This window comes from Herpailurus yagouaroundi, unplaced genomic scaffold, assembly GCF_014898765.1.
Source record: "Herpailurus yagouaroundi ecotype Mexico unplaced genomic scaffold, PumYag 213, whole genome shotgun sequence".
NCBI lineage: Eukaryota > Metazoa > Chordata > Mammalia > Carnivora > Felidae > Herpailurus > Herpailurus yagouaroundi.
This window is the reverse complement of record NW_024412444.1, coordinates 2,590,548-2,617,862: the sequence shown is the minus strand read 5'-3', so window position 1 is coordinate 2,617,862 and position 27,315 is coordinate 2,590,548. Positions and strand designations below refer to the sequence as shown.

At 44.5% G+C, this 27,315-nt stretch overlaps 1 long non-coding RNA gene across 1 annotated transcript in view; it reads right to left on the bottom strand.

Moving 5' to 3' along the window:
• LOC121016751 (uncharacterized) overlaps positions 1 to 27,315 on the bottom strand; it is a 109,625-nt gene that overhangs the window by 58,658 nt on the left and 23,652 nt on the right. The window contains exon 2 of the long non-coding RNA XR_005784426.1: positions 11,845 to 11,892. This is a non-coding gene — a long non-coding RNA (uncharacterized LOC121016751). The remainder of the gene's footprint in view (positions 1 to 11,844; positions 11,893 to 27,315) is intronic.

Below are 27,315 nucleotides of genomic sequence, written 5' to 3'. Positions count from 1 at the left end.
TATGTGGAAGACGGTAAGGCGAGCAAACAAATCAAGAGTGAATTCAAACAGGGTTCCCCTCTCTCAACCCTAATCATTATCCTCTCCCAAAGAGCAATCGCTACTTTTGGGGATTATCTTTTCAAAGTGTTGAATTCCTGGTCTTGGGAATGTAAGAGGAGGAGGAGGAGGAGGAGGAAGACGAGGAAGACGAGGAGGACGAGGACACAGCATAAAACCGCTTTCGAAGCTGAGTAGGTAGCAGCGGCCTGCAGCCAGCAGTGAAAGGCTGGGGCCGGCCGCTGGAGGCCTCGGGGCTGTGGGAGAGTCCTCTCTGGAAGGAGGACACGGGAATGCTTTCAGCATCCTGGGATAAAAGCCTCGAGAAGAAAGGCAGCCCTCAATGAATGGTGCTCAAAACAGGGGAATGGCTGGACAACAGGAGAAACGGCCCCCGCGATAAAAAGCCGCGAAAGTGCCCTTTTGGTTGATCCCCTCACTGTGAAGTGTGGCTCCCCCTTCCTCCTTGACCCCTTCCCCGGCTCATCTCTTTGGGCGCAGAGAAAAGGCTTCTTGTTGTAATCGCATCTGCTTGCTGCTCATCGACATTCTTTCATCTCTGCCCAGGGCCTGGCAGACGGGCCGGGGTTTCAGCTGCCAGAAATTTTGGGTTTCACATTGACTATTCCCAAGATGGGCATCTGAGAAATGTCAGCTTACATCAAAATTGCCTTCACTAACGAATAGCCAGAAAGTTTTCTTTCCCGAGCAAGGTCAGGAAATAATTCTCTTTTCAAGACCATGCCAATACAAACTCCAATCCACATTTGGGATATTTGACTTAAAGGGACAGGGACCACTTTGGTTTTACGCTAAAAAAAAAAAAGAAAAAAGAAGTTAATTTGAAAATGGAATTAGAGATGGAAAATCGGTGACGTTTCCTCAACAGCGTTTGCGGGGACAAGGAAGAGTGCGCTGTAACAAATTCTTAAGAACAGGGTTGGTGTCTACGGTTAGAGAGAGGAATTTGCAGGGACGTTAAAAAATCACCAATAGATAACAGCTTGCGTGGTTGGCACATAAAAGATCAGGGGAGTAAGGGTGGAGCTAAGAGGATAAAGGAGAGAGAGAAGAGCCTCGTACAGAAATTACAGTGACCTAACTTCGTGGTAGAACGCGCAAAAGAAATTGGGAGAGACTTTGATTTGTTAACCCTGCAGGACATCTCTGTTCGAAACGGTGATGAAGCATGGGTGCGTTTATCCCAAAGATACCGCAGGATTCGTGCTTTCTTGCAGGGGAAAATTCAGGCATAGGGCTGGGGCCGAACCTTCTGGACTCTGCAGTAAGGGTGTCCACAATGAACGCTGCTGCTCATTAGTTCGGGGCTGGGATCCCGAGCGAGGCATGGAAGGCAATAAAGGACCCGGCCCTGCCCCCTTCCATGGTGTCCTTTGTTAGCGGCATTTTTATCTAGGGGTGGGTCTGGGAGGCAGAGGGGGAACGGGGGAGGAGGACGGTTGAGAGGGCTGGGGGTTGGAGGGTGTGTGTGTGTGTGTGTGTGTGTGTGTGTGTGTGTGTGTAAACAACGGAATGAGGGCTGGCTGTGGCTGGGTGCGGCCATCCCAAGTGCGATGGGAGGGTGATGGCTTGGAGTTTACCACAAAGACTCTGTTCGGTTTTGAAGTCCTTGGCAGCCTTCTCTCCACTCCCATTTTTTTTCTCCCTTTTGTGGAGAATAAGCAAATACCTTCAGGTCAGCTTATTTTCCCTTTCAACAAGAGCTCTAATCTAGAATAAATATGAGACGCTAAGGGTCCAGCTAAAAACCCTGCAAAGGATCACCCGTTGTCCTCAGGAGAAGGTGCTGTCCTCTCCACGGCTCAGATGTAGGGGGACTATTTAAGGGATCATCCGAACAAGGACATTTCTGGACGTGACGGTGAGTGCCTTGAAAATGCCAGGACACGGGCTCTATGTAGACGCCGTCCCAGACACAGAAAGACATGTCGTCACTCACTCGGTCCGGCCCCTGCCTGCCTCCTCAGCCTTCTCCCTCCCCCTCTGCGACACCGTGCTGGATTCCTGGATGTTCCAGGTGCCCTGTGTCACTCCAGGGCCTCGCTGCCTCCTGCCTGGCACATCCTTTCGTGTCCATCTCACTGCCTGGTGTCCGTTCATCTCTCCCTCAGAGTCTATCTCTGCCCAGGGAGGCTCTCTGAGGCTACCCTGACCATACTGAGGCTCGCTCATGGATCCCCAAAGACCAAGGGGTACAACCAAAATGTGTAACCACTGTGGGATACCATGAACGGATGGATAAATTAATGATAATCTCTTTGCCTTTTCTAAGGCTGCCGAACCAAAATAGCATACTCGGCGGCTTGGGCAACAGAAATTTATCTTCTCACAGTTCTGGAGGCTGGACATCCGAGAGGTCAGGGTGCCAGATGGGTTCTGGTGAAAAGGTCCTCTTCCTGGCTTACAGATCGCTGCCTTCTCGCTGTGTCCCCACATGCTGAGAAAGTTCTCAAGTGTCTCCTCATAAAGGCACTAATCCTGTCATGGAGGCCCATCCTCATGACTGCACCTAAACCTTAATCCCTTCCAAAGGTCCCATTTCCAAAGACCTTACACTGGGGGTTAGGGCTTCAACATGTGAATTTTGAGGGGGACACAGTTCATTCCATAGTTTTTTTTTTTTTTTTTTTTTTGAGAGAGAGAGAAAGAGAGAGAGAGTGTGAGCAGGGCAGGGGGAGAGAGAGAGGGAGACAGAATCTGAGGGAGGCTCCAGGTCCCGAGCTGTCGGCACAGAACCCGACGCGGGGCTCGAACCCACAAATGGTGAGATCATGACCTGGGCAAAAGTCAGATGCTTAACTGACTGAGCCACCCAGGTGACTGTTTTTTGTTTTTTTTTTTTTAAGTTTATTTATTTATTTTGAGAAAGACAGAGACGGTGCAAGTGGGGGGGAGGCAGAGAGAGAGGGAGACAGAATCCCAAGCAGGATCCAGACTCTGAGCTGTCAGTGCAGAGCCTGATGTGGGGCTCGAACCCATAAACCGTGAGATCACGATCCGAGCCGACTGAGCCAACCAGGCGTCCCAAGTGGGAATCTTTTTTTTTTTTTTTTTTTTTGTGGATAGCTTATTAAATCCAAACTGACTTCTCTTAGGAAATTCTTCATTTATTTCCCCAAAGAGGCTTTCCTCTCCAATTCCGCTAGAATTTTTTTTTAAATCAAGAAAGAAGGGAACGTGTCAGCACTCACTAGTCTGAATGGCTCAGTTACGGTGTCCACAGCATCTCCTCTTTACTATTTAGAAATAAGCACGGGATGCAGCTACGTGAATGGAACTGGAGGGTATGATGCTAAGCAAAACTAGTCCGTCAGAGAAAGACAAATATCATATGACTTCACTCGTATGAGGACTTTGAGACACAGAACAGAGGGACATAAGGGAAGGGAAGCAAAAATAATATAAAAACAGGGAGGGGGACAAAACAGAAGAGACTCATAAAAATGGAGAACAAACAGAGGGTTGCTGGAGGGGTGGCGGGAGGGGGGATGGGCTAAATGGGTCAGGGGCACTGAGGAATCTACTCCTGAAATCGTTGTTAACTAGATGCTAACTAATTTGGATATAAACTAAAAAAATAAAATTACTAAAAAATTAAAAGAAAAAAAGGAAGAAGCCCAGGAAATTACGTAAATTGGCAGTAGGAGTCCAACAGTTGGGACCGGGAGGTATGCCTATCTGCTCCCCCACCTCGTGAACACACGGCGCTTTGACCCTCTGTGTGTTTTCTTTTTTTTTTTAAATTTTTTTTCAATGTTTATTTATTTTTTTGGGACAGAGAGAGACAGAGCATGAACAGGCGAGGGGCAGAGAGAGAGGGAGACACAGAATCGGAAACAGGCTCCAGGCTCCGAGCAATCAGCCCAGAGCCCGACGCGGGGCTCGAACTCACGGACTGCGAGATCGTGACCTGGCTGAAGTCGGACGCTTAACCGACTGCGCCACCCAGGCGGCCCCCTCTGTGTGTTTTCAACGCATGTCAGAGATAAGTGTTCCAACAAGCTGGAAGTAACAGGTTGAGTGTGTTTCCCCTTTATTTCATCTGAAGTGGCTTCAAGCAGGCTGCGGGCCCAAGGGAGAGACAACACAAACCCCCACCGCACTAGACCTTCTCAGAAAGTTGGGGACTCCTGCCCTCTCTAAAAGTCATTTGTTCTAGTAATCTTCACTGAGTTGCGGGGCTGGATTAGGCGAACCTCCTCGCCCCCAGCTTCCTGAGTTGACCTCTCATGGCAGGGACCACACGCTATGGAATTGAGTGTTTTCTGGGCTGTCGCCCACATCAGACCGTAAGCCTGAAAGAGGCTAGAGCCGTATTTGTTTTCTTCCCTACCTTGTCCCAGCATCTGGCTTCATATCTGACCCAGGACAGGGGCTCAGTAGTTATTTGTGAGGCGAATGAACGCAGGAGAAGGGAAAGAAGAGTGTTAACCACAGTTCTGTGACAGTCGCGAGTCATCTGCACATTTGACACCTATGTTGGCTCTGGATCTGATTGCAACAATCACCAGAGACCATTGTTGTGATGCCTGCAACTCAGTGGTTCTCCACTTCATTGGCATTAGAATCACCCGGAAGGATTTGTCAAAGTACAGATGGATGGGCCCTCTGCCCACAGTTTCTGACTCAGTTTGTCAGAGTTACTGCCTGAGAGCTGCATTTCTAGCACATTTCCAGGGGAGGCTGATGTCGCTGTGCCATGACCCGTTTGAGAACCACTTTGACAACGAACACAGGAATTGCATTATGAGGGGATTTCTCTTAACTCTGGGATTTACTGGCAGCTTTAAAAAATGGCAGCGTTACTGTTAACTTTTTGTTGATGTCACTGTTGATGTAAACAGCTGTTTACCGTTGATGTAAATAACTGTTACTGTTGATGTAAAATCAGCATTATTATTTCTCAAAGTTTATTTATTTCAAGAGAGGGAGAGAGTGCGCGTGTGTGAGAGTGGGGGAAGGGCAGAGAAAGAGGGAGAGAGAATCCCAGGCACTGACGGGACAGAGCGGGCTCAAACTCACAACTGCTGAGCTGACATCAAGGGTAGGACACTTAACCGACCGAGCCACCCAGGTGCTCCCAAATCATCATTATTAATTAAAGTGTGACTTAAGGAAGTTAGGAATCTGTAGCATTGACTTTGTGGGAGAAAAATAGAGGGGCTTTTCATCCATGTGAATGCCATATTTGAAAGGCACATGGAAGAAAGATCATGGGCTCTGGAACCAGTGACATTTGACTCTGTATTTCACTTCACTGTTGAGGGGCAAGGGAGCCTTGGGTAAGTTACTTGCTCTCTTAGGTTCTCAGACAGGCGACAGTAAAAGACTTCACAGTAATGGTAAAACACCAAAAATATCCCTTCCTTATCAAAGATGAATTGATTTATGAGATCAAAAGTAGTGAATTTCCATAGCAAGGAATATAGTGTTTTCTGAAACTGTTCGGCACCCGAATTTTAGGTAACAAAGATTTTAGAGGAAAATTCATTTCCGTGTATTTTGTGACTGAGCTTAGCTAGTAAGAGTTTGCATAGAGGGGGAAATTTGTACCAGTAAAGTGACTTGTTACGGACCGGAAGCTCAGTAAGTGATGGTGCAATAGAAAAACTGAATGCAAGAGAACAATGTGTGCCTAAGAAAGGTGGATACATCGTACGGGGGAGGCCATCAGTACCTGAGTATTTGTTATTTGAGTACCTGCAGGTGGCAGCTGTGAAGAGAGGCTGAGATCACGGCAACATGGAAAATACCCAGCAACGACAAGACTATCTCAAAGTTCTTACTCAAATCTTTCCTTGGTTAGCACCTGCTTTGCACATCAGTTCACACTCTATTTGGGTCCCCCCCCCACCCCCGTCTTGCTGTCCATTGGATGCCTACTCAGCAAACACACAATCCCCATGAAACCGACTTGAACGTGAACAGCGCGTTTGACAAATGCCACAGGATTTCATACCGTTGATGGAAAGATGGAGAACTGTTTTAGTTATGTGGAAACAGGGATCTAGCAAGGTTAGATAAATTTACACCTGAAGAAGAGAAAATCCAGAAGGATGATGTGTTAAGAGTTTCAAAAGAAAACTACTTGGCTCTCAAGGGAGAGTGGGAGACCCTGAGACAGGTGACGGGGCCTAGTGTTGCACAGTTGACTCTCTTTGATAAAACTGCTAACACCAAACAGGGAGGGGTGGTATTGTATTGTGTTAGCACACATTTTGTCAGAAACACGATGTTCAAAACCCACACGATTCTTGCTTTTTCTAAGAATTAGTATCCCTTACAGTTATGACCCAATTAAGGGTGGCCAACTACAGCCTAATGGCCAAAGCTAGCCAGCGACCCGATTTTGTAAATAAATCTGTACTGGAACCAGCTACACTCACTCATTTCCTTCCTGTCCATGGTGGCTTCTATACCACCTCTCGATGCTTCTGTAGTTACAAGAGAGATTTTATTGTCCACAAAGCCAAAAATATTTACCATCTGACCCTTTACAGAAAAAAAAAAAAAAAAAACAACCAAAAACTGGTTGATTCCTGACCTAACTTTAAAAAAAATAAAGTTTTCTTTTTTAATACATTTTGTAGGAAGACTTCGTTCTAACAAAAGCGTTTTTTCCTTCATTATTTACATTTGTATGTAGATTTCCATTTTAAGTTTGATATATTCTAGGTGACGCCTGTCTCCCTCTTCTTCCTCCCCAAATTATCCTCAGCTGATGGGGCCTTCCTGTACTTCAGGACAAAACACGACTGTTCCTAACGATGGATTCTTGCTGGTTCCCACTTTAAGGGATACTGACAGTGTTTGTATCCTGGCATTGCTACTTCCTAGCTGACTGCCGGCCAAGTGCTTAACCTCTCTGGGTCTCAGTTTCCCCTTCTGTCAAATGGGGATAACAGCATTGACCTTGCCCAGTTAGTGAACTAAATCAAGATAATGAAGGTCAAGTCCTGACCTCGGTCACTGGTGCACCGTACACACAGACAGTGGTAGCGGTCGTAATTTCTCTTTCCTTATTTCTACTTGGATTGGAATGGTAGCTTACACTGCCCGGATGCTGGCCCCTAAGCTCCCCTGGGCTTTCCCTGAGTTGCCCACTCTCAGGCTCTTCTCTACCAGGATGGTTTATAAAGCCCTACTTAACCCAACTAACCAGCCCACTGTGTTTGAAAAGTCAGGGATGCATTAAGAATTGGTCTTCACTGTTAAAGGCGTTTCCTTTAGTGAGTTGATGTCCTAAGTATCTGCAGCAGCAGCAATGAGGAAACTCACAACCGTCGGACTCCAGCAGGGAGATGGAGCCCAACCCAGCTTGCATATAAATGTTCCCAGATGCTCCAACTTCCAAAGGGGCGGTGTGTTGTCATCAGAACCAGTGGACAAACGCGACGGGTGGCCGGGCGGTGATTGTAACGAGGGTGGTAATCAGCAGGCCAGGGGAGAGCGCGATGATTTCCTGACTCGATCGTGGACGAGGAACAATACTGGCTTTCTTCCCCCAGACCTTGTCCTGGTTCCCAACACTCACAGGAACAATTCTCATTAAGCTCCCCTGATAGGCGGTTTCTAAATGGGCCCCAATGATCCCGCCTCTTTGAATTCATGCCTTGTGTAATCCCCCACCCTCGATCGAGTATGGACTGGACCTAGTGACTTCACTTCTAATCAACAGAAATGGCAGAGGTGATGGAATGTCACTTCTGAGACTAGGTTACAAACATGTCGAACTTGCCAGCAGATTCCGTTACTGGTTTCTTGACTTGCTAGTTTTCACGAAACAGGCTGCCACTGGGAGAGACCCAGATGTCAAGGGGCTAAGCCCCGACAATCCTTAGTGAACCTGCCAACAACATGACCAACTGCCCTCCCCCAGGCAAGATTGCAGATGAACCTGTTGCCCCGACTGATGTCTTCATTCTAGCTGGTGAGTGACCTTGAAGAGAGGACCCAAGTGACTCATGCTCAGATTCCTGACCCATACCAACCGTGAGATAATTAATGTGTGTTGTGTTAAGCCACTAAGTTTTGGGCTAATTGGTTATGCAGCAATAGGTAACTAATACAGATTTCTTCCTTAAAGTTAAAAAGCAGAGGAAAGGCCTGTATTTCTGCTGGGAGCGGTGTTCAGTTAGAGAGTCACTTATTTGGTTTTCTGTCAGTTCTTCCTCATCTGATACTGTGCTACATTTAACGACAACACACTGCTGACAGACCTGCCTAACACAACTTCTGATACCACCAGACCCTATTTCAAAATCTTTCCTGGGGGCGCCTGGGTGGCTCAGTCGGTTGGGCGTCCGACTTCGGCTCAGGTCACGATCTCGTGGTTCGTGAGTTCGAGCCCCGCGTCGGGCTCTGTGCTGACAGCTCAGAGCCCGGAGCCTGTTTCAGATTCTGTGTCTCCCTCTCTCTCTGACCTTCCCCCATTCATGCTCTGTCTCTCTCTGTCTCAAAAATGAATAAACGTTAAAAAAAAAAAAAAAACCTTTCCTGGCTCACATTGGCTGAAAGAAAGAAGCTCAACTTTTCCGTTTGGTGAGCAAGGCTCTCGTAGATGTCGATGTTCTCCCAGCTGCTAGAACGATCTTCCTAAAACACCCATCAGCACATGACACGGTTGTACTTAGAAGTCTTGGTTGGAGTCCGGCTACCAACTAAACTAAATCTGTGCCCTGCAGCAGGGCCATCAGATTCTGCCACGATCCGGCTCCTCTGCCTTTCTGCCTCACACTTAATGTGTCTGCAACACAGAAGAGCTTGTCCTACGCACCTAACCTGTGTCGTTAAGATGCATGCTTCCTCTCGGCCTCCACTGCCTTCTTCTTCCCGTCATTGCCCAAATCCCCTTCTCTGGAAAATCCATACTTCAAAGATTCAGTCCAGATCATCGTGTAATAAAAAGGAAAAACAAAGAACCCCAAACACACTCATGTATTTGGATCAGCATAGACCATCTCTGGAAGGATCCAGAAGAAACCAATGGCATCGGTTATCTCTAGGGAATGATACTGGATAGTGGGCACAAGGGACAGACGTTGGGAGAGAGGATTTTCACCGTGAACCCTTTTTGACTTTTATAATTTTCCAACATATGAACGTATTTACCTATTTAAACACTAAATGAAACAATTATAGGGGCACCTGGGTGGTTTGGTCGGTTGAGCATCTGACTTCGGCTTAGGTCGTGATCTCGTGGTTCGTGAGTTTGAGCCCCGCGTCGGGCTCTGTGCTGACAGCTAGGAACCTGGAGCCTGCTCCGGATTCTGTGTCTCCCTCTCTCTCTGCCCCTCCCCCACCCGTGCTTTGTCTCTCTCGCTCTCTCAAAAATAAATAAAAGAGTAGAAAAGAAACAATTACAATGAAGGGAAAAAAGTTAATTTTTTGACTCACCTTTGCTAGGAAGACTTCTCTGACTCTCACACACTGAGTGGACCGTGTGATGACTTAGGTGTATGCATCTGTCAGACCCTCTGGTGTCTGAGGTCACAGAGATCAGGGCTCAACCCTTATTCGCCCCTCATTCCGTCCCCCGCTGTTCAGCACAGCGCCTGCTACTACACGGGCCCTCAAAATCTCTGAGGCATAAAAAGCTACAGTTCCTCAGCCCTCCTCAGCCAGACTGGCTCTCCTACTTATTTTCCAGGTCCTTATTGACACAGGGTATTCCCTGACCACCTAACTCGGTTAAGTACCACCGTTGGTCTCTGTTGCAACACCGTGTGTTCCTGAATGGCACATACTGTAAGCTATCATTACGGCGATTTGTCCAATGGTCTCTCTCTCTCCTCCTGGAGCATGAGCTCCTTGAGGGCAGGGGCTGTCCTATCTAGTTTTCCGCTGTTTCTGCAACGTCTTGAGCAAGGTCTATCCCACGCGGGGTAAACACTGAAGGAAATACGATTTACTGGCCGACTAAACAGATGAACGAATGGCTGCCGCTGCGTCTCCACCAGGGTGACCATCTGAGTGTCTAACAGGCACTCAAAACTGTTTGTTGAATGAATGAATAATGTAAGAGAGGCCGTTTAATCGTGATAATACCGATAACTGAAAGTAACTCATTACATGGTTCTCTCGACCCTTCAGTATCAGCTCATGGAAAAGAATAGCTTCCTTCAGCTCCGTTTAAATTATTCAGAATAAAGGAAAGGAAGTAGGCTCTCGAGGGACGTGCTAGAATATCCTTCTCCAATTGTGTGCGTGTGTGTGTGTGTGAGCGAGAGAGAGAGAGGTGGATCAGCTGCTGTCCATGCACTTGGGGGACAGAGGAATGGACTAGTTCTGTGGTCCTTGGTGCAAATATGCTGCCAGTGAACCATGAATTCTGTTTTGTTTTTTGTTTTTTGTTTTTCTCAAAACCAGGAGTTTACAGGTTGGAATCCTTACTTAACATGCTTTTTAGAGCAATACTGTTTTGGATGACAAAACTGATGCATGCATTGCAAAGAATTTCAAAGCTAAAGAAAATGTACATAAGAAAATAAAAGTTACCCTTAATCTCACCATTATGGCTGCCTCTTTTTTTTTCTTACCTATATGTGTTTTAGATTCATTCTTTCTCTCTCACCCCCTTCCTCCCTCCCTCCTCCCTTCCCTCTGTTTAACACATTTGTAATCCCTTTATGTTCTGTCCCGAACACTGTCCCGTAACATTAAATGTGTTTTGACAATCACATTTTCAAGAACTGTATATTATTCCAGTGAATTTGCCCCAATCCCTTATATCAGTTCTTTTCTGTCTATTGCTACTATCGTTCTACCATTAATATACAGTTAAAGGGTGAACAAATTTGACTTTAACTTTGCATTTCCTTTAACTAGAATTATAGAGAGGGCATTATTGGCTAAAAGAGTACGGAATTTTAAATTACGTTTACAGGAATGGCCAAATTGCGTGGATATGATATAGATTCCATGGATCTATATATATATGATATAGAGTGCTATAGTTCCATGGTCCTCATCCAGAGTGTTTGTTTGATATTACCCTCCCCATAGATTTTCATCGATACTCTTACATTGTTCTCATGTAATACTGTTATATTTAATTAGAAAGGCTCAATTAGAATTTGTTCATCATTTATATCTCTTCTTCTGCAAATTGATTTTCCTTATTCACGTATCTCTCTTTTTAAAAATTTTTCTTAACATTTAGTTACTATTGAGAGACAGAGAGAGACAGAGTGTGAGTGGGGGAGGGGCAGAGAGAGAGGGAGACACAGAATCTGCAGCAGGCTCCAGGCTCTGAGCTGTCAGCACAGAGCCCGACTCAGGGCTCAAACTCACAAACCGCGAGATCATGACCTGAGACAAAGTCTGATGCTTAACCAACTGAGCCACCCAGGCGCCCCTCATGCATCTCTTCTGGAGCCTAAATATTTAAAAATTCAGGGGCGCCTGGGTGGTTCAGTCGATTAAGTGTCTGACTTCAGCTCAGGTCATGATCTCATGGTTTATGAGCTGGAGTCTCATGACATGGGCTCTGCGATGACAATGTGGAGCCCGCCTGGGATTCTTTCTTTCTCTTTCTCTCTGCCCTTCCCCATCTCTCCTCTCTCTCTCAATCTCTCTCTCTCTCTCTCAAGGTAAATAAACTTAAAGAAAAAACAAAAGAATAAAAATTCAATTAAACTTACATATTAATGTTGTCTTTGTGCTTGATTCGACTACCAATTAAAATCGATATTGTAAGTATAATGTATAGAGTCATTTGATGTAAATAATCAGCCCGGAATAAACTACAAACATAAAAATGTTGCGCATTGACAGCTCACTTACCTTCAGCTGACTTGTGATTCCATGTGAACCCTTTGGAATTTCGAGTACCTGAACAGAAACAAAAGAACGGATTTGAGCAGCTCAGATCGGGGTGCAAGATCACACTCTGAGGCAGCGACGCTCAAAGTAAGGCCCCAGGACAAAAGTCAACACAGTCACCTGGCGGGGACCGAACCCCGTGTGCTGGGCTTTCTCCCACACTCACCAAATTAGATTATCCTGTGGGCCAGGGCTGGGAATTTGGACGTTACCAAGGATCCTGCAGTTTAGGGATGGCTATGGACTTCCTTCTGGCCGTGGACTCTACTGTGCTTTACTCACAATGCAGCCGGCCTGATAGGGTGCCCGTGCCCTGAGGGAGACGGCCCTCATTCAAACAGAACCGTGACCAGGGGCCACCTGCCACAGGGCAAGTTTCTCCTCTTTGGATATGGGATCTTGAGGACACTCAGACAGGGGCCATGTGTTCTAGGGATCTATGTATAATAAGTGCAATACTCAGGCGACTATCTTGAATTTGAGTATCTACGGGGATGATCTGGGAGCCTTTCCCGCCAAGGGGTGAGCTGGTCTTTGACGTTGGGGGTGAGGCGACAGAGGGACGAGGGTAGGGCGAGTGTGATGGTGAGTGGGGCTCCCAAAGCAAGGTGGAGAGGGACCCTGGACAGGAAGCAAAAGGTTTGCCCTAGAAAACAGGAGGCAAAGCCTCAGAGAAATACTGTGAGTAATACCCGTGAGGGAGCGTCTTCCTTAGCAGTGTTCTTCCAATGCCCATGGCTCTTGCGGCTCCCACAAAATTTTTGAAAACCTATTTATTCCTCACATTTTAAAATGGAAGGCTAACCTATCTTATCATACGGTTATATCGTTGGGTAATTTCTAGTACACTTTAATGTTGACGCTGTAAAATAAAACCAGTGTTATTCGCTCTTTTAAATGCATACAGGAGAAGCTAAATATTATGGAGACTTGACACATTGCTCTTTTTTCTGTTTCCATTCCAGTCCCTGCACAGAATTTACTGCAACATCATGTATTTTAACGCTTGAGAGGCTTTTTTTATTGATCCCTCTGTTACAATTTTCTGGATCAGGTTTCCGTACAAAGTTAAGCTTTGAAACCTTTAGTATCTTCTGTGAATTTGATGCTGTAAATGTTAAACAGTTTCCTCTGTGTTGGATTATCATTACAACTATTTTTATTTGTACTTCATTGCTCAAAACAACAAATACGTTATGCATTTTGATAAATAATTATGAAACATGGGAAGCACAATTTTATTGGAAGCGTATATCTGAAATGAGAGGGGGACTTTTCCCTTCTATTAACTCCTGAATATTTCGTATTGTCTAAAAGAGATAGAGTCCAGGATCAGTTTTATTCCTTTTTTCCCCCCGTTAGTCATACTTGCAAACACTGAAAAACTTTGTTCACATAAGTGGTGGGAAAGGACAGAGTTTCCTTATAGCAACATCACTCAATTCTTTAAACTCTTCCGGGGTATTTGCCAAAAAATCATATGGCGATCTATCATCAAAAATTATTTTTAATGATCTACTAACTGACAACTCCATCAGATCCTTCTTCAATTTTGTTGAAAGCAAAGAGTTGAAAAGGATTTGTAACCCAATCATTAGAATCATTCACTTTCTCAACACTAACAGCTAGATTCTGAATCACCCCTTTGTTTGGAGTCCTGGATTGTCTGTAGCCTGGGGGACTGCACCACAGTAAGATTCAGGGACTGGGTGAGAGGTAGGCCTTTCTTTTGTAAAAGGGGACAAGAGGCAGCTCTCAAAGGGAGGTTGGAGAGGGGACCAGCTGGGGCATCCGTCCCTTTGTGTTTGTGGAGTCCTGCAGGAAAGACACCCTGAAGTTGTGCCCCCCTCCCCCCACCAAAGGAGAACCAGCCTGGTCTCAGAGAGCAGTTTTAGAATCATCTAGAGGGGAGCCGACAATCTGGAAACTATTCCTTTAAAACCATTCATGTCAAAGTCACCCTTAACAGAATTTCGTGGCAAAGCTATGAGAGTAATAACAGATTCAGACGAGAATCATCAGCAGAGGCCAGAAGTGCTGGGGCATAGTCCGATGAGGAACGGGGCAGCTACAGGATCTCAAAACGTTTCTCCGTAAAACACGGATTAATTACTCATTAATTTCCAAATACAAAATACTTGTAAATAAATTAACTTTACCACGGAGATGCTAGCAGATGCTCCATATGGACAGACACTATATATGGGTGGGTACCGACCGAGAGGATGCACTGAGAAAAACATACTAGCGTTTTCTGCTAGTTCTGCCTAAAAAAGCAAAACCTGCATCTAATCGTGGGGAAACACGTTGAGATAGATACACCCAAACTGAGGAATGTTCTGCAAAGTAACTGGCCTGTATTCTTCAAAAATGTCCAGCCACGGAAAGCGAGAGAATTTGACAGCTAAATGCCACGTGTGGCTGGGGTTGGAGCTGACCTGTAAAGGATCTTATTGGGATAATTCGTGAAATGCTAGGGAAATCTGCAGATCAGAAGCTATTGTTTCATGGCTGTACTCTGGCTATGTAAGGAAACATAAGCTAGAATATTAAGGGGTAATGGGGTATCATCTCTGCAAGTTACTTTAACATTTTTTCTTTTAATGTTTATTTATTTTTGAGAGAGAGAGAGAGAGACGGAGCGCAAGCAGGGGAGGGGCAGAGAGGGAGGGAGACACAGAATCCGAAGTAGGCGCCAGGCTCCGAGCTGTCAGCACAGAGCCCGACACAGGGCTCAAAGTCAGGAACCGTGAGATCATGACCTGAGCCAAAGTTGGACACGCAACCGACGGAGCCACTCAGGCGCCCCTGCGAGGTACTTTTAAATGGCTCAGGAAAACAAATATAAGTATACATATTAAGAGGGTAATAAGGGAGAGGCGCCTGGGTGGCTCTGTCGGTTGAGGGTCAGACTTCGGCTCAGGTCACGATCTCACAGTTTGTGGGTTTGAGCCCGTGTCGGGCTCTGTGCTGACAGCTCAGAGCCAGGAGCCTGCTTCACATTCTGCGTCTCCCTCTCTCTCTGCCCCTCCCCTGCTCGCGCTCTGTCTCTCTCTCAAAAATAAACATTTAAAAACATTTAAAAAGAGGATAATAAGGGAAATATGAAGAGTCTGAGTGAAGAGTACACAGGAACTCGTGCTATTACTGAAGTTTTTCTGAATGTGGCTCAGTCAGTTAAGCGCTTGACTCTTCATTTCCGCTCAGGTCATAATCTCGTGGTTCTGTGCTGACATTACAGAGCCTGTTTGGGATTCTCTCTCTCCCTCTCTCTCTATGCCTCTCCCCCCTCTTGTGCTCGACCTCTTTCTCCCCTAAATAAATAAATAAACATTAAATAAAAAAGAATGAGAAGGTCCTCACTTTGTAATACTAGTAAAAACATGGAGAGATATGTGAGTGACTGTCAAAGAAGGGAATGGAGAAGTTCCTTGGCAGCTGGATAATGAGCTTTTTTTTATATTTATGCAAAGGGAGGGTGGATGAAGGAAGGTTGAGTAACACTACCACAGACAAGAGAGGGAAACCCCCAAATCTGAGACAGGCATAAGAAGACACATAAGGATAGGCCATGACATCTGATGTTCAAATTTGGTACTTTTCATTGAGAAAAATGATGATGACTCTTGTTCAGTGTAGCCAAGGGGATAACCCCTGTACCAGGCAAGACTGGATTCTTCTCACCTGTGTCCAACCATATATGATCCCATCTCCTTTGGGCTCTTGCATGCTGTGATACATATCTCTCAATTCAAGGTCCTTACTGTGAAATATTTGTCTTCAAGCCTCGATCAGTTGATTTCTGCTACAGGCTTTGCTTCCTTCCCACTGACTTGGCAGATGATGGCTATTGTTGTGTCATGTTGCAGATCTGCTTCCAGCTGGTGCCCCCGTCTCTGTCCAGATTCTTGACCTAAGTATTTTCCCCCCAACAAGTACTTGGAATGGTTATTGTGTAAGGAGGAGAAGGCAAACTGGCCTTACCTCACCAACTGGTTGGTAATGGGCCTCTTGGAGTCCTCCATTAAGCAGGATCTGGAAGCCATTTTGGGGCTCAGCGGAAGCCATTTTGGGGCTCAGAGGTTGAGAGTGCCATGACAGATTAGTGAGGTTTGCTACGGCCCTGGGAACAATGATGATAAAATGCTTGGTATACGGGGGCAAGCAGCCTCTGTGGTGGCCCTTAGGCATCCCCTTCTTGGTATTCTTCCCGTCGAGGGTAGGCAAGACTTAGTGACTTGCTTGGAATCAACAGAATACAGAAAAAGTGAAAGAACGTCACCTCTGTGATTAGGTTTCAAAAGACTGTGACTTCCATCTTGCTAGCAGATTCTCTCTCTCTTTCTCTTTCTCCATGGCTTTCATGAAGCAAGCTGCCTTTTTGGAGAGGCTCACATAACAAGGAACGGAGAGTGGCCTCCAGACAATAGCTGGCAAGAAACTGATGCTCTCAGTCCAACATTCCTTGAGGAACAGAGTCCTGCCTTCAGATGAGACCCCAGCCTGGCTGGATGCCTCGAGGGTATACGGCCATGCCAGACAGCCTGAAGTAGAGGGTCCAGCTCAGCGTGCTCGATTCCTGACCCCCACACACTGTACAATAATTTGTTATGCAGTAATAGATAAAGAACATACCATGTATTTGCCGTCCTCAGTTTCACCACTTCACATGCACCTTACTGCAGTACAAAAAATAGTAGGAGCGGCACCACACATCTAGCAAGCAGCAAGAAACTATAGGCGAATTTAAAGAAGATAAAGTTACCAGGATCAATCACAAGAACTCAAGACACAGAAATCAGATGCCAGTTAGTGGCAAACAGTCCTGGAGAACTTAGCCAACTTTGAGTTCAACTGGTTTTGATGCTCGGTCCAGTGTAGTTCTTGAGTTTTTATTTTATTTTATTTTATTTTATTTTTATTTATTTTTATTTTTATTTATTCTTGGGGGGGAAGAGTGCAAGCCGGGGAGGGGCACAGAGAGGGGGACAGAGGATCTGAAGCGGGCTCTGCACTAACAGGCTGACAGCAGCGAGCCTGATGCGGGGCTTGAACTCACGAACCGTGAGATGGTGACCTGAGCCATCGAAAGTCGAATGCTCAACCGACTGAGCTGCCCACGTGGGCCCTTAAGTCTTTGCTGCTCCTATCCGAGCACTCCAGCACGATTCCTTGTTTCTCTCTCTTCTCCCCCCAAACATAGGTTTCATAAGGACAGGGACTCTGTCCACTCATGTTATATTGCCCACGTCTGGCATAGTACCTGGTACATACTAGGCTTCACTAAGTATTTATTGAATGAATAAATATGTTTCAGAGAATGTCAACAGGTCACAAAAGTTTGCCACACGTTTAAAAAACAAAAGAACCAGGGGCGCCTGGGTGGCGCAGTCGGTTGAGCGTCCGACTTCAGCCAGGTCACGATCTCGCGGTCCGTGAGTTCGAGCCCCGCTTCGGGCTCTGGGCTGATGGCTCGGAGCCTGGGGCCTGTTTCCGATTCTGTGTCTCCCTCTCTCTCTGCCCCTCCCCCGTTCATGCTCTGTCTCTCTCTGTCCCAAAAATAAATAAACGTTGAAAAAAAAAATAAATAAAAAACAAAAGAACCAGAAATGGTTACAAAAAAGATTTGTGTGTGTGTGTGTGTGTGTGCAAAAAGGGGGCAAGTCTTCCTATCTGGCCAATTCACTCATTTAGGGCATCTAATTCCCTGATAATGTCAGTTAAGTGGGGCATCACTGTAGTAAGTACCATTAATTATTCATTGCTAACACAGTGTTCAAGGTCAAATGAAATCTGATGGAAAATCTCTTCACTGTGGCAAAAAAAAAAAAATCACTTGCTGATTGTTATCACAACTTTTGCTGCTGCTGTATAGAACTTATCTCCTTCCAACATGTTCAGGAGGGACAGGAGCCACTAAATTCATTTTATGGAAAATAAGTCAATTTCATTTACCTGATTGCACATTTCTCTGCTGTTAGGAATTTCCTTAATTTGTAAATAATATTATTTTTGTTTTGAACTATTAATTTTTTTAAAGGAATTTTCTTTTTTAAGTTTTGTTTTATTTACTTTGAGGGAGAGAGAGAGAGAGAGAGCATGAGCAGGGGGGAGAGGGGAGAGAGAGAGGATCCCAAGCAGGTTCTGTGTGGCAGCGAAGAGCCCAACACAGGACTTGAACCCACAACCTGCGAGATCATGACCTGAGCTGAAATCAAGAGTCAGAGGCTTAACTGACTGTGCCACCCAGGCACTCCTGTTCTGAACTACTAGAAAGAGAGAGAAGGAAATAAGCTATGGTAGGATAGAGGCAGAATAAAAGAAAAACAAAAAAGATGATTTATGTGACAGAGAAACATGGAGAGCAAGTATCACCAAGCTTTGCAGATCAACCCCTCAACTGCCAAGTATTAAGTTACCCGGGAACAAATCCACAACTTACACTAAAGCGATTAATTGAGCATTTGCTTAGCTGGCAAAATGGCAAATGGGTGTTGATGCTTTTACTCAGGAAGAACCAGAAATGCCACTGAGGCTTGTCTGGTTGTTCTGTGTTAAGAAGGATTCTGAGGCCTAGCGTAGGAGCACCATAACTGACTAACGAGGGCACAGAGCCTAGAGTGAATGTATTAATCAGTGAGTTTATGAGCCTTAGATTTCTCTAATGTAATACAGTTAGTCAATTTCAGGGTCATATGTAACTCAATGGAATCCAATTATGATTTATCTTCTGTATTGCAAGAGTATGACCAGACATGTCTCTAGATTTAAGGAACTTTCAGAAAAAAAAAAAAAAAAATTCTCTGCTCTTCTAGCCTAGACTTGGTTTACACTTACCTTCAACAGGTTATTTTAGCTTAGGGAAGGATTTCAGGCTCTGAAATGCTATCAGGTTACCCATGAGTGAAAAACAAAGCCCATAAAAAAAAATAAATCATTTTTCAAAGATGACAGAATCCACTGATGCCTCTGGCTTACGTGTTTGTATTTCACCATAAAGCAATAACTATATGTCCACTGGTGATGTGCTTTAATCTTAAAATAAATAAGACCCGTTGGCACAGAAACTGGGAGTAGGGTGGTCAGAGGGTAAACAGTACGGCCAGTACTTTCTTTTCACGTTGTACACGATTTCCTTGGGGGCTCCAGCCCCTTTGCTAACCTCGATTAGCACACCAAGCCTTTAAAAAAACATATATTAAGACCCAAGGAGGGGCGTCTGGGTGGCTCAGTTGGTTGAGCCTCTGACTTCAGCTCAGGTCACAGTCTCACGGTTCGTGACTCGGAGCCCAGTGTCTGGCTCGTTTCTGTCAGCGCAGAGCCCTCTTCGGATTCTCTCTCCCCCTCTCTCTGCCCTCCCTCACTTGCGTTCTCTCAAAAATAAACATTAAAAAAAAAAAAAGACAAAGGAGCTGAAAACACTTTACAACACGGTCATCGAACTTGGAATATGTAGATCGCGTAAAGACAGTGAGTATTTTTAGACACCCTCAGCCTGTAAAACCCTTTTTTGTCGCACTCACTATGACACCTGCCACCCTGATGGCAGGACCACAGATTCCTTCCATTTGGCGGCTGGATACTCGGCCTGCATGTAGCTTTCTGCACAGTGTCCACTAGATTCACCAGCTGCACGCAGCTGCCTTCTCACTCCCCTCAAATGTAAGGTGTGGAGCAAGTACCTTCTCCAAGGACCCACCGTCTCTTTATCACCGGATACTAGTTCCCCATCATGCTGGTCTTGCGTCCATCCATTCATTCGCTTACAGGTAAGTTTAATAAGAATGTACTGAGAGCCTTGTCATGCCAGCTGCGTGCTAAAGTTAGAAAGGTAAAGAGGAGGGGCGCCTGGGTGGCTCAGTCGGTTAAGCGACCGACTTCGGCTCAGGTCATGATCTCACAGCTTGTGAGTTCAAGCCCCGCGTCGGGCTCTGTGCGGACAGTTCAGAGCCTGGAGCCTGTTTCAGATTCTGTGACTCCCTCTCTCTGACCCTCCCCTGTTCATGCTCTGTCTCTACCTGTCTCAAAAGTACATAAAACGTTAAAAAAAAAAAAAAAAAAAAAAGAAAGGTAAAGAAGAGACCAAGTGTACATGCATGATACACTGTAGTGAGAAAGACCGAACGTAAACAGGTAAACACATCACGATAACTTGTGTGTTACAAAGGAAATAAATAAGAGACTGAGAAACAGAAAAATCAGGGAGGGATTTCTGGTTTTTGTTAAAAAATAGTAAGACACTAAAAAACAAACAAAAAACATGGTTGCCTGGACAGGAGGGGATGAGAATTCTGTGGAGGCCAGAAATGACCAGAAAGCAAAATGATCAGGGGAGAGCTAACTCTGGAGTTAGCATTTGGTGTAGGGTAAATCTTGCCTCCAGCAGCCTAAATCCTGGGTTTTAATCAGCCCCATTTAGGGGACAAGAGGCGGGGCATAAGATTGGATTGATGAACCTTTACATAAATCCAGAAACAAAAGGTCAATAGTCCTAGTGAGTGAACTAAAAAAAACAAAACAAAACAAAACACCAAACCCTCGCCATGGAGGACACTGGGGGTAGAATGTCTGACTCAACCTTTGGGTGAAGAAAAAAGAGAACAGAATTCCTTGAGAATTCCTTATCATAAACCCATGGTAAAGGCAATTGGCAGGTTTGGGATTGGATCCACACTATTAACAGAGGACCTCATACGAAAAATGGAACTTTAGGGGTTAAGGTGGCGGGTAGAAGGAAAATCTCAAATCTGCGTAGAAACACAATCTGGTTTCAACCCAGTTCTCAGAAAATATCCGGAAATAACATTCACAGTCAAAACCACTACAACATTAGGAAACAAAGTTGCCATAAATGGGAGGAGAAACAAAATAAAATTCCCAAGCTGGTGGAGAGGACAAGATGTGATTAAGAAAGTTCCCCCCCCCCCATCTGAAGTGGAATGTGTTCAACTGAAAGCTTAAAAGATCATAGGAATAAGCCCAAATATATCAGTAGTCACAATCAAATAAATAAAAAAGAAACTGAACATTTCAGGAAGAAATCAGACCTTATTAGGTGACACCAAAACAGTCCAGCAATACAAAAAGATTGAAAATGAAAGGGTGACTAACCTAAAGAAATATGGGAGCCTGTACTTGTAGAAATAACGCTTCCAGGGATAAAGAGGGTCAGTATATTTTGACAAAAGTTTCAATTCATAAGAAAGAAACAAGAATTCTAAACTTATATTTCCAATAATATAACTTGAAAATATCTAAAGCAAGAGGTTCAAGACCACAAAGATAAATGAATAAGTCCCCTACTACAGTGAGTAAAAACTTAAAAAAAAAATTCTTTTAAGTTCATTCATTTTGAAAGAGACAGAGACAGTGCAATGGGGTAGGAGCGGAGACAGAGGGAGAGAGAGAGAATCCCAGTGCAGAGCTTGATGTGGGGCTCGAACTCACGAAACCATGAGATCATAACCAGAGTGGAAACCAACAGTCAAGGCTTAACTGACTGAGCCACCCAGGCGCTCCAGGGAGTAAAAATATTTACTTATTTTTGAGAGAGAGAGAGAGAGAGAGAGAGCACATGGTGCAAGAGTGGGGGAGGGGCAGAGAGCGAGGGGGAGACACAGAATCCGAAACGGGCTCCAGCCTCCAAGCTGTCAGCACAGAGCCTGATATGGGGCTGGAACTCACCAGCTGTGAGATCACGACCAGAGCCGAAGTCAGACACTCAACCAACTGAGCCACCCAGGCGCCCCCAAACTTCTTAATCAATAATTGATAAAGGTAGATAGCAGAAATAAAAAATATAATAAAGGAATTTCAAACATGCATATAGAATAGCGGAGACGACTCTGGTGAACGCACAGAGTATTAGTACTAGCAACTAGAATAAGCCTTTCTTTGTGCGCATACAGGCAACATATGTAACATTTGGCTGTGTGCTGGGGCCCAGAGCAAGTATCAACACATTCCAAGCTGTTGGTATCATATGGACAATAGCATGCTGGTAAACTACCTCTGGGGTGGGGGGGGGCCTGCTTTGTAATGTTTCCAGATTTCTGTCCTATAGATATTCCCACTACAGCTGATTTCAGGCTATCAATGTGTTAACAATAGGTTTGAAAAATTCCTGAATCTCTAACAATCACATCTTGTGTGTCACTGCAAGTTGGCTGCAGCACTGTCTACGAAAAGTAAAGCCACAGGGCATCCTGGTGGCTCCGTTAGTTAAGTGTCCAACGCTTGATCTCAGTTCAGGTCTTGATCTCAGGGTCGTGAATTTGTTCCCAGCATTGGGCTCCACACCGGGCATGGAGTCTACTTATGTTAAAAAAAAAAAAAAAAAAAAAGGCTAGGATGCCTGGGTGACTCAGTTGGTTAAGCGTCTGATTTCGGCTTGGGTCATGATGCCATGGTCTGCGAGATAGAGCCCTGCATCAGGCTCTGCACTGACAGTGCAGAGCCTGCTTGGGATTCTCTCTCTCTTCCACTCTCTCCACCCCTCCCTGACTTGCACTTTCTCTCTCTCTCAAAATAAATAAATAAACTTAAAAAAAAAAAAGTAAAGTTAGCGGTTAATAACAAAAGTGTAACCCTTCATTCATTTAGATATTAAAAACCCACTTCTCAATGGTTCATATGTCAAAGGAAAAGACAAGGGGCATTCAAGCGGACTGATAATGAAAATACTGCATGTGAAACTTGTATGATGCAGCTAAAGTGTTCTTTGTAGCTCTTTATGACATCTTTGCAGTCTTCGATGACTCTATTTAAAAATAGGAAAGGCTGCAAACAGATGAACTAACACACACCTCAGAAAAAACAACACAAACAACAAACAAACAAAAACAGAAAAAAGCCAGAGAAAGTTGAGTGAGGGACATAATAACAAAAAGACAGACACTAATGAATGGTAACACAAATATACAATAGAGATGATGGCCACACACAGATATTGGTTGCCTTATTAAAGTGATAAAACTGAGAGTCTCTTACAAGATGGATAAAATAAAAAGAAAACCCAAACAAAACAATTACAAGGGGGCAAATGATGAATGCAAGAAAAAATGAAAATAGGAGACTTGTGTGAATAATTTCATGTCAATAAATTATAAAAAGTTCAGGTGAGATGGATGTGTTCTTAGAAAAGTAGAAATTATCCATATGGACTCAAGAAACAAAAAAATGTGACTGGTGCCACCCATGAGTAACCTACAAACCGCCCTACTGCTCCGTGACTTAAATAAGTACGTGTTATTGCTCAGAAGTCCATGGGTTAGCTGAGTTGTTCCTGTGGTCTTGGCTAGGCTTATTCATACGTCTTTGGCCAGCTGCAGACTGGGTAGGTATGGCTACCAATTGAGGTTGAACTCTCTCTCACACATGTTTTAAGGGCAGCTGGCTGCACGATGGTATGGTGTGGCCTCCGTTGAGACATCGGAACTGCCCTCCACGTGGCCCCTCATCCTCTGACAGGCTTGGCTGAGCTTGTTCATGGGGTTGGGCAGGGTTCTGAGAGAGCGAGCAGACGTGCAAAAGGCCTCTAACACCTGTGTTTGAAAACAGTACGGTAGAAGAACTGTATTCTGTTGGCTAAGAAGCTCACAAAGGCCAGCCCAGATTCTAAAGGTGAGGATATAGGTACTTTCTGTTTGGTGACAGGCCACAGACATAGAGAAGAATGAAGGATTGTGGCCATTTTTGTAATCTATCGTATCCTCACATCATCAAAGAGATTGATTCAGTTAAAAAGTCTTCTCCCCTGGGCACTTGGGTGGCTCAGTCGGGTAAACGTCTGATTGTTGACTTTGGCTCAGGTAATGATCTCATGGTCATGGAATCGAGCCCCATGTCAGGCTCTGTGCCGAACGTGAAACCTGCTTACGATTCTCTCTCAATCTCCCTCTGCCCCTCCCTCGCTTGCGTGTGCATGTGCGTGGGCAACTTCTTTCTTTCTCTCTCTCTCTCTCAAAAAAAAAAAGGTCTTCTCCCCCAACACATCCACTCATACAGGATCTCTTCAAAAACAGGGAAAGAGAGACCACCCCACAACTCATTTTTACGAGGCTTGTAAAACCCAGACACCAAAATTAGACAAAAACAGTGTGAGAGAAGAAAAGTAATAGCCCAAATGCACTGAGGATCATAAACACAATTCTAAGCGGACTCTAAGGAAACAAAATCTGTCAACATATAAAAAGAAATAACGTATCACAATCAAGAAGGAGAGCAAGTTTGATTCACCCTTGGAAAGTGTACTAAATCACTAAGTCAACAAAACATAGGAAATAAATTCACCCGGTTAAAAAGCATTAAATAAAATTCAGCCAACATTTATGGTAAAAATGCACGGTAAATTTTAAGACTAGAAGGCAACTTTCTTAATTATAAAATTTTTTTTAACGTTTTTATTTATTTTTGAGACAGAGCATGAATGGGGGAGGGGCAGAGAGAGAGGGAGACACAGAATCAGAAGCAGGCTTCAGGCTCTGAGCCATCAGCCCAGAGCCCGACGCGGGGCTCGAACTCACAGACTGTGAGATCGTGACCTGAGCTGAAGTTGGACGCTTAACTGACTGAGCCACCCAGGCGCCCCAACAACTTTCATAATTAAAAAGAAACACACACACACACACACACACACACACACACACACAACAAAACCCCCACAATATCTGCATAAACCTTTAACTGAACACCAGACTCAAAGTTGAAATGTTAAAAAACATTTCTTTTAGGGATGCCAGGGTGGCTCAGTTGGTTGAGCGTCCGACTCTTGATTGTGGCTCAGGTCATGATCCCAGGGTTGTGGGACTGAGCCCTGTGTCAGGCTCTGTGCTAAGCGTGGAGCCTGCTAAGATTTTCTCTCTCTCTCTCTCTCTCTCTCCTTCTCTCTCTGCCCCTCTACCCTGCTTATGCATGCTCTCTCTCCCAAAACAAAACAAAACAAAACAAAACAAAACAAAACAAGAGAAAACACAAAGCATTTCTTGTGGAACCAAAATCAAGAAAAGAAAGTTATTTTTTTCAACAATGTTTTGGAGGTTCTAGCTTATGAAATAACGTAAGAAAAGTAAATGAGTGTCTAAATACTAGAAAGGAAGAAACCAGACTCACATCATCTACTGATGACAAAAAAAGTCTGTATAGAAAGAAAACACATAAAATAGTCCACAAGTAGCTTAATATGAGAATTGAACAAGTTTGTGGAATATATCTCTATAAAATTAATGACATCTCTCTGCACTAGCAAAAAACAGGAAATACAACTAAGATTCTATGTGTAATAGCAACATTATCTGTCTCGGAAACAAATGTGATGAAAAGTGTTTAAGATCTGGCAGAGATACATAAAAAGCATTTAACTGAATGACCCAAATAAAAGCAGTGAATGAGTTAAGTAAACGCAGAGTTAACTCCCATTTATGGACAGAAAGACTCAATAGTTAAAAAATGTCAATTCTTCTCAAATTAATGTGTAGACATAAAGTAATTCCAATGAAAATCTCAGAACAAGCTCTTTGTTTTTTAAGTTGCACTTGACAGGCTGTTTCAAAAATTTACATAGAAAAGCAAAAATTGGTAAGACACTCCTTAAGAAATAAGTTAGTAAAGGCAACTTGCCATAACACATGTTAAGACTACACGAAATAGGGGAGCCTGGGTGGCTCAGTCACCTGGGCGTCCAACTCTTTGCTTTAGTTCAGGTCATGGTCTCATGTTTTGTGAGATCGAGCCCCAAGTAGGGCTCCACGCTGACAGGATGCTTGGTGTTCTCTCTCTCTCTCTCTCTCTCTCTCCCTCCCTCCCTCCCTCCCTCCCTCTCTTTCTACCCTTTCCCTGTTTGGGCTCTCTTTCTCTTTAAAAAAAAAAAAAGGACTATACAAAATAAAGCAGGGTAGTGACTGGCCCAGGGATTGGCTAACAGACCACAGAAACAAGAGTTTCACCTGGGATTAGTGGGAGAAAACTGGACAATTCGATAATTAATGCTAGAACACCTAGCTATCCATACAGAAAAAGATAATCGAGTCCCTTTTCCACAACTTTCAAAGTCAATTCCAGATGCATCAAGGGCTTAAATGTGAGACACAAAACTTTAAAACTTTTAGGAAGAAATACACAAGTTTAACTCCACGCCCTTGGATGTAGAGAATGATTTATTAAACAAGAAACAAAACTTGTTTCTTGTTTAAAAAAGCACAAACTATCAAGGAATAGATTAATCAATCTGACTCATTAAAATGAAGAATTTTTGCTCACTAAATGATTCTGTAAAGAAGGTGAAAAGATAAACCAAAAACTGAGAGAAGATATTTGCAATACCCAGAACAGCAAAAAGGATTGACATGGAAAATACTAAGGAAAAACAGAACTCACTTTGATACGTTTGCTACGTTAATCACAGAAGGCATCTGTGAGGTGGTGACCAGGAAGCAGAGATCACAGGATGAGAAGGAAGATAAGGGAGGAGGAGCATTCCAGCCAGAGGAAAGGCTAAGTTCACAGGCTGGAAAGTGTAGGAAGGGGACCAGTGTGGCTGGAAAGCAGAGGAGAGAGGGGGAGGAGATGGGCTCAGAAGGGTAGGCAGAGGCCAGAGCAAACAGGTTGGTAAAGGGGAGGGCGGGAAAGATTTCACTGAACACACGTGGCTGCTTTGTGAAGCATGGGTGCAGGTCTACCTTGCTTGTGGGGAGAACATGGGGCCTCCAGAATCTCACAGAGGATCTGACAAAGAGCCCTAGAGAGGCAGCTATGAGGTCTGGGTGAAGACCATACATTTGGAGCCATATCACCTGGGTTCCTGTCCTCGATCTGCTCCTTACATGCCCCTTGACCTTGGGTAAATTAGGATTTCCGTGCCTCAGTCTCCCAGCCTGTGAAAATGGGTTATACCCATGCTCCTTAGGCTTTCTTAATCTCTTCCATACTTTGAACCCCGTGGCGGTCTGGCGTGGTCTGTGGATCCCTTCTTGGAAAAAAAAATCTTTCTACAAGCATAGAATAAAATACACAGGATTCCAAAGGAAACCAAATATGCCAAAATATCGTTATCAAAATATTTAAGCAGATATTTTTAAAATTTAAAAAATTAAATCCCATTCATCCAAGCAGAAAGACGGAGAATTCCAACCACTAAGCCTTTGGACATCTGTGGATCCTTGCGTTAGTCTGTTTAGGCTGCTAGAACGGAATACTCGGGACCGGTTGGCTTCTCAACAACGGTGTATTTCTCACAGTTCTGGAGACGGGAAGTCCAAGACTGAGGTGCCAGCAGATGTGGTGTCTGGTGAGGACCTGCTTCCTGGAACACAGAGAGCTGTCTTCTCAACGTCCTTACTGGGAGGAAGGAGTGTAGGGTCTCTGTGGGGTCTCTTTCATAAGGACGCTAATCCCATTCAGGAAGGCTCCACCATCTTGACGACCTCCTCTCCTAAA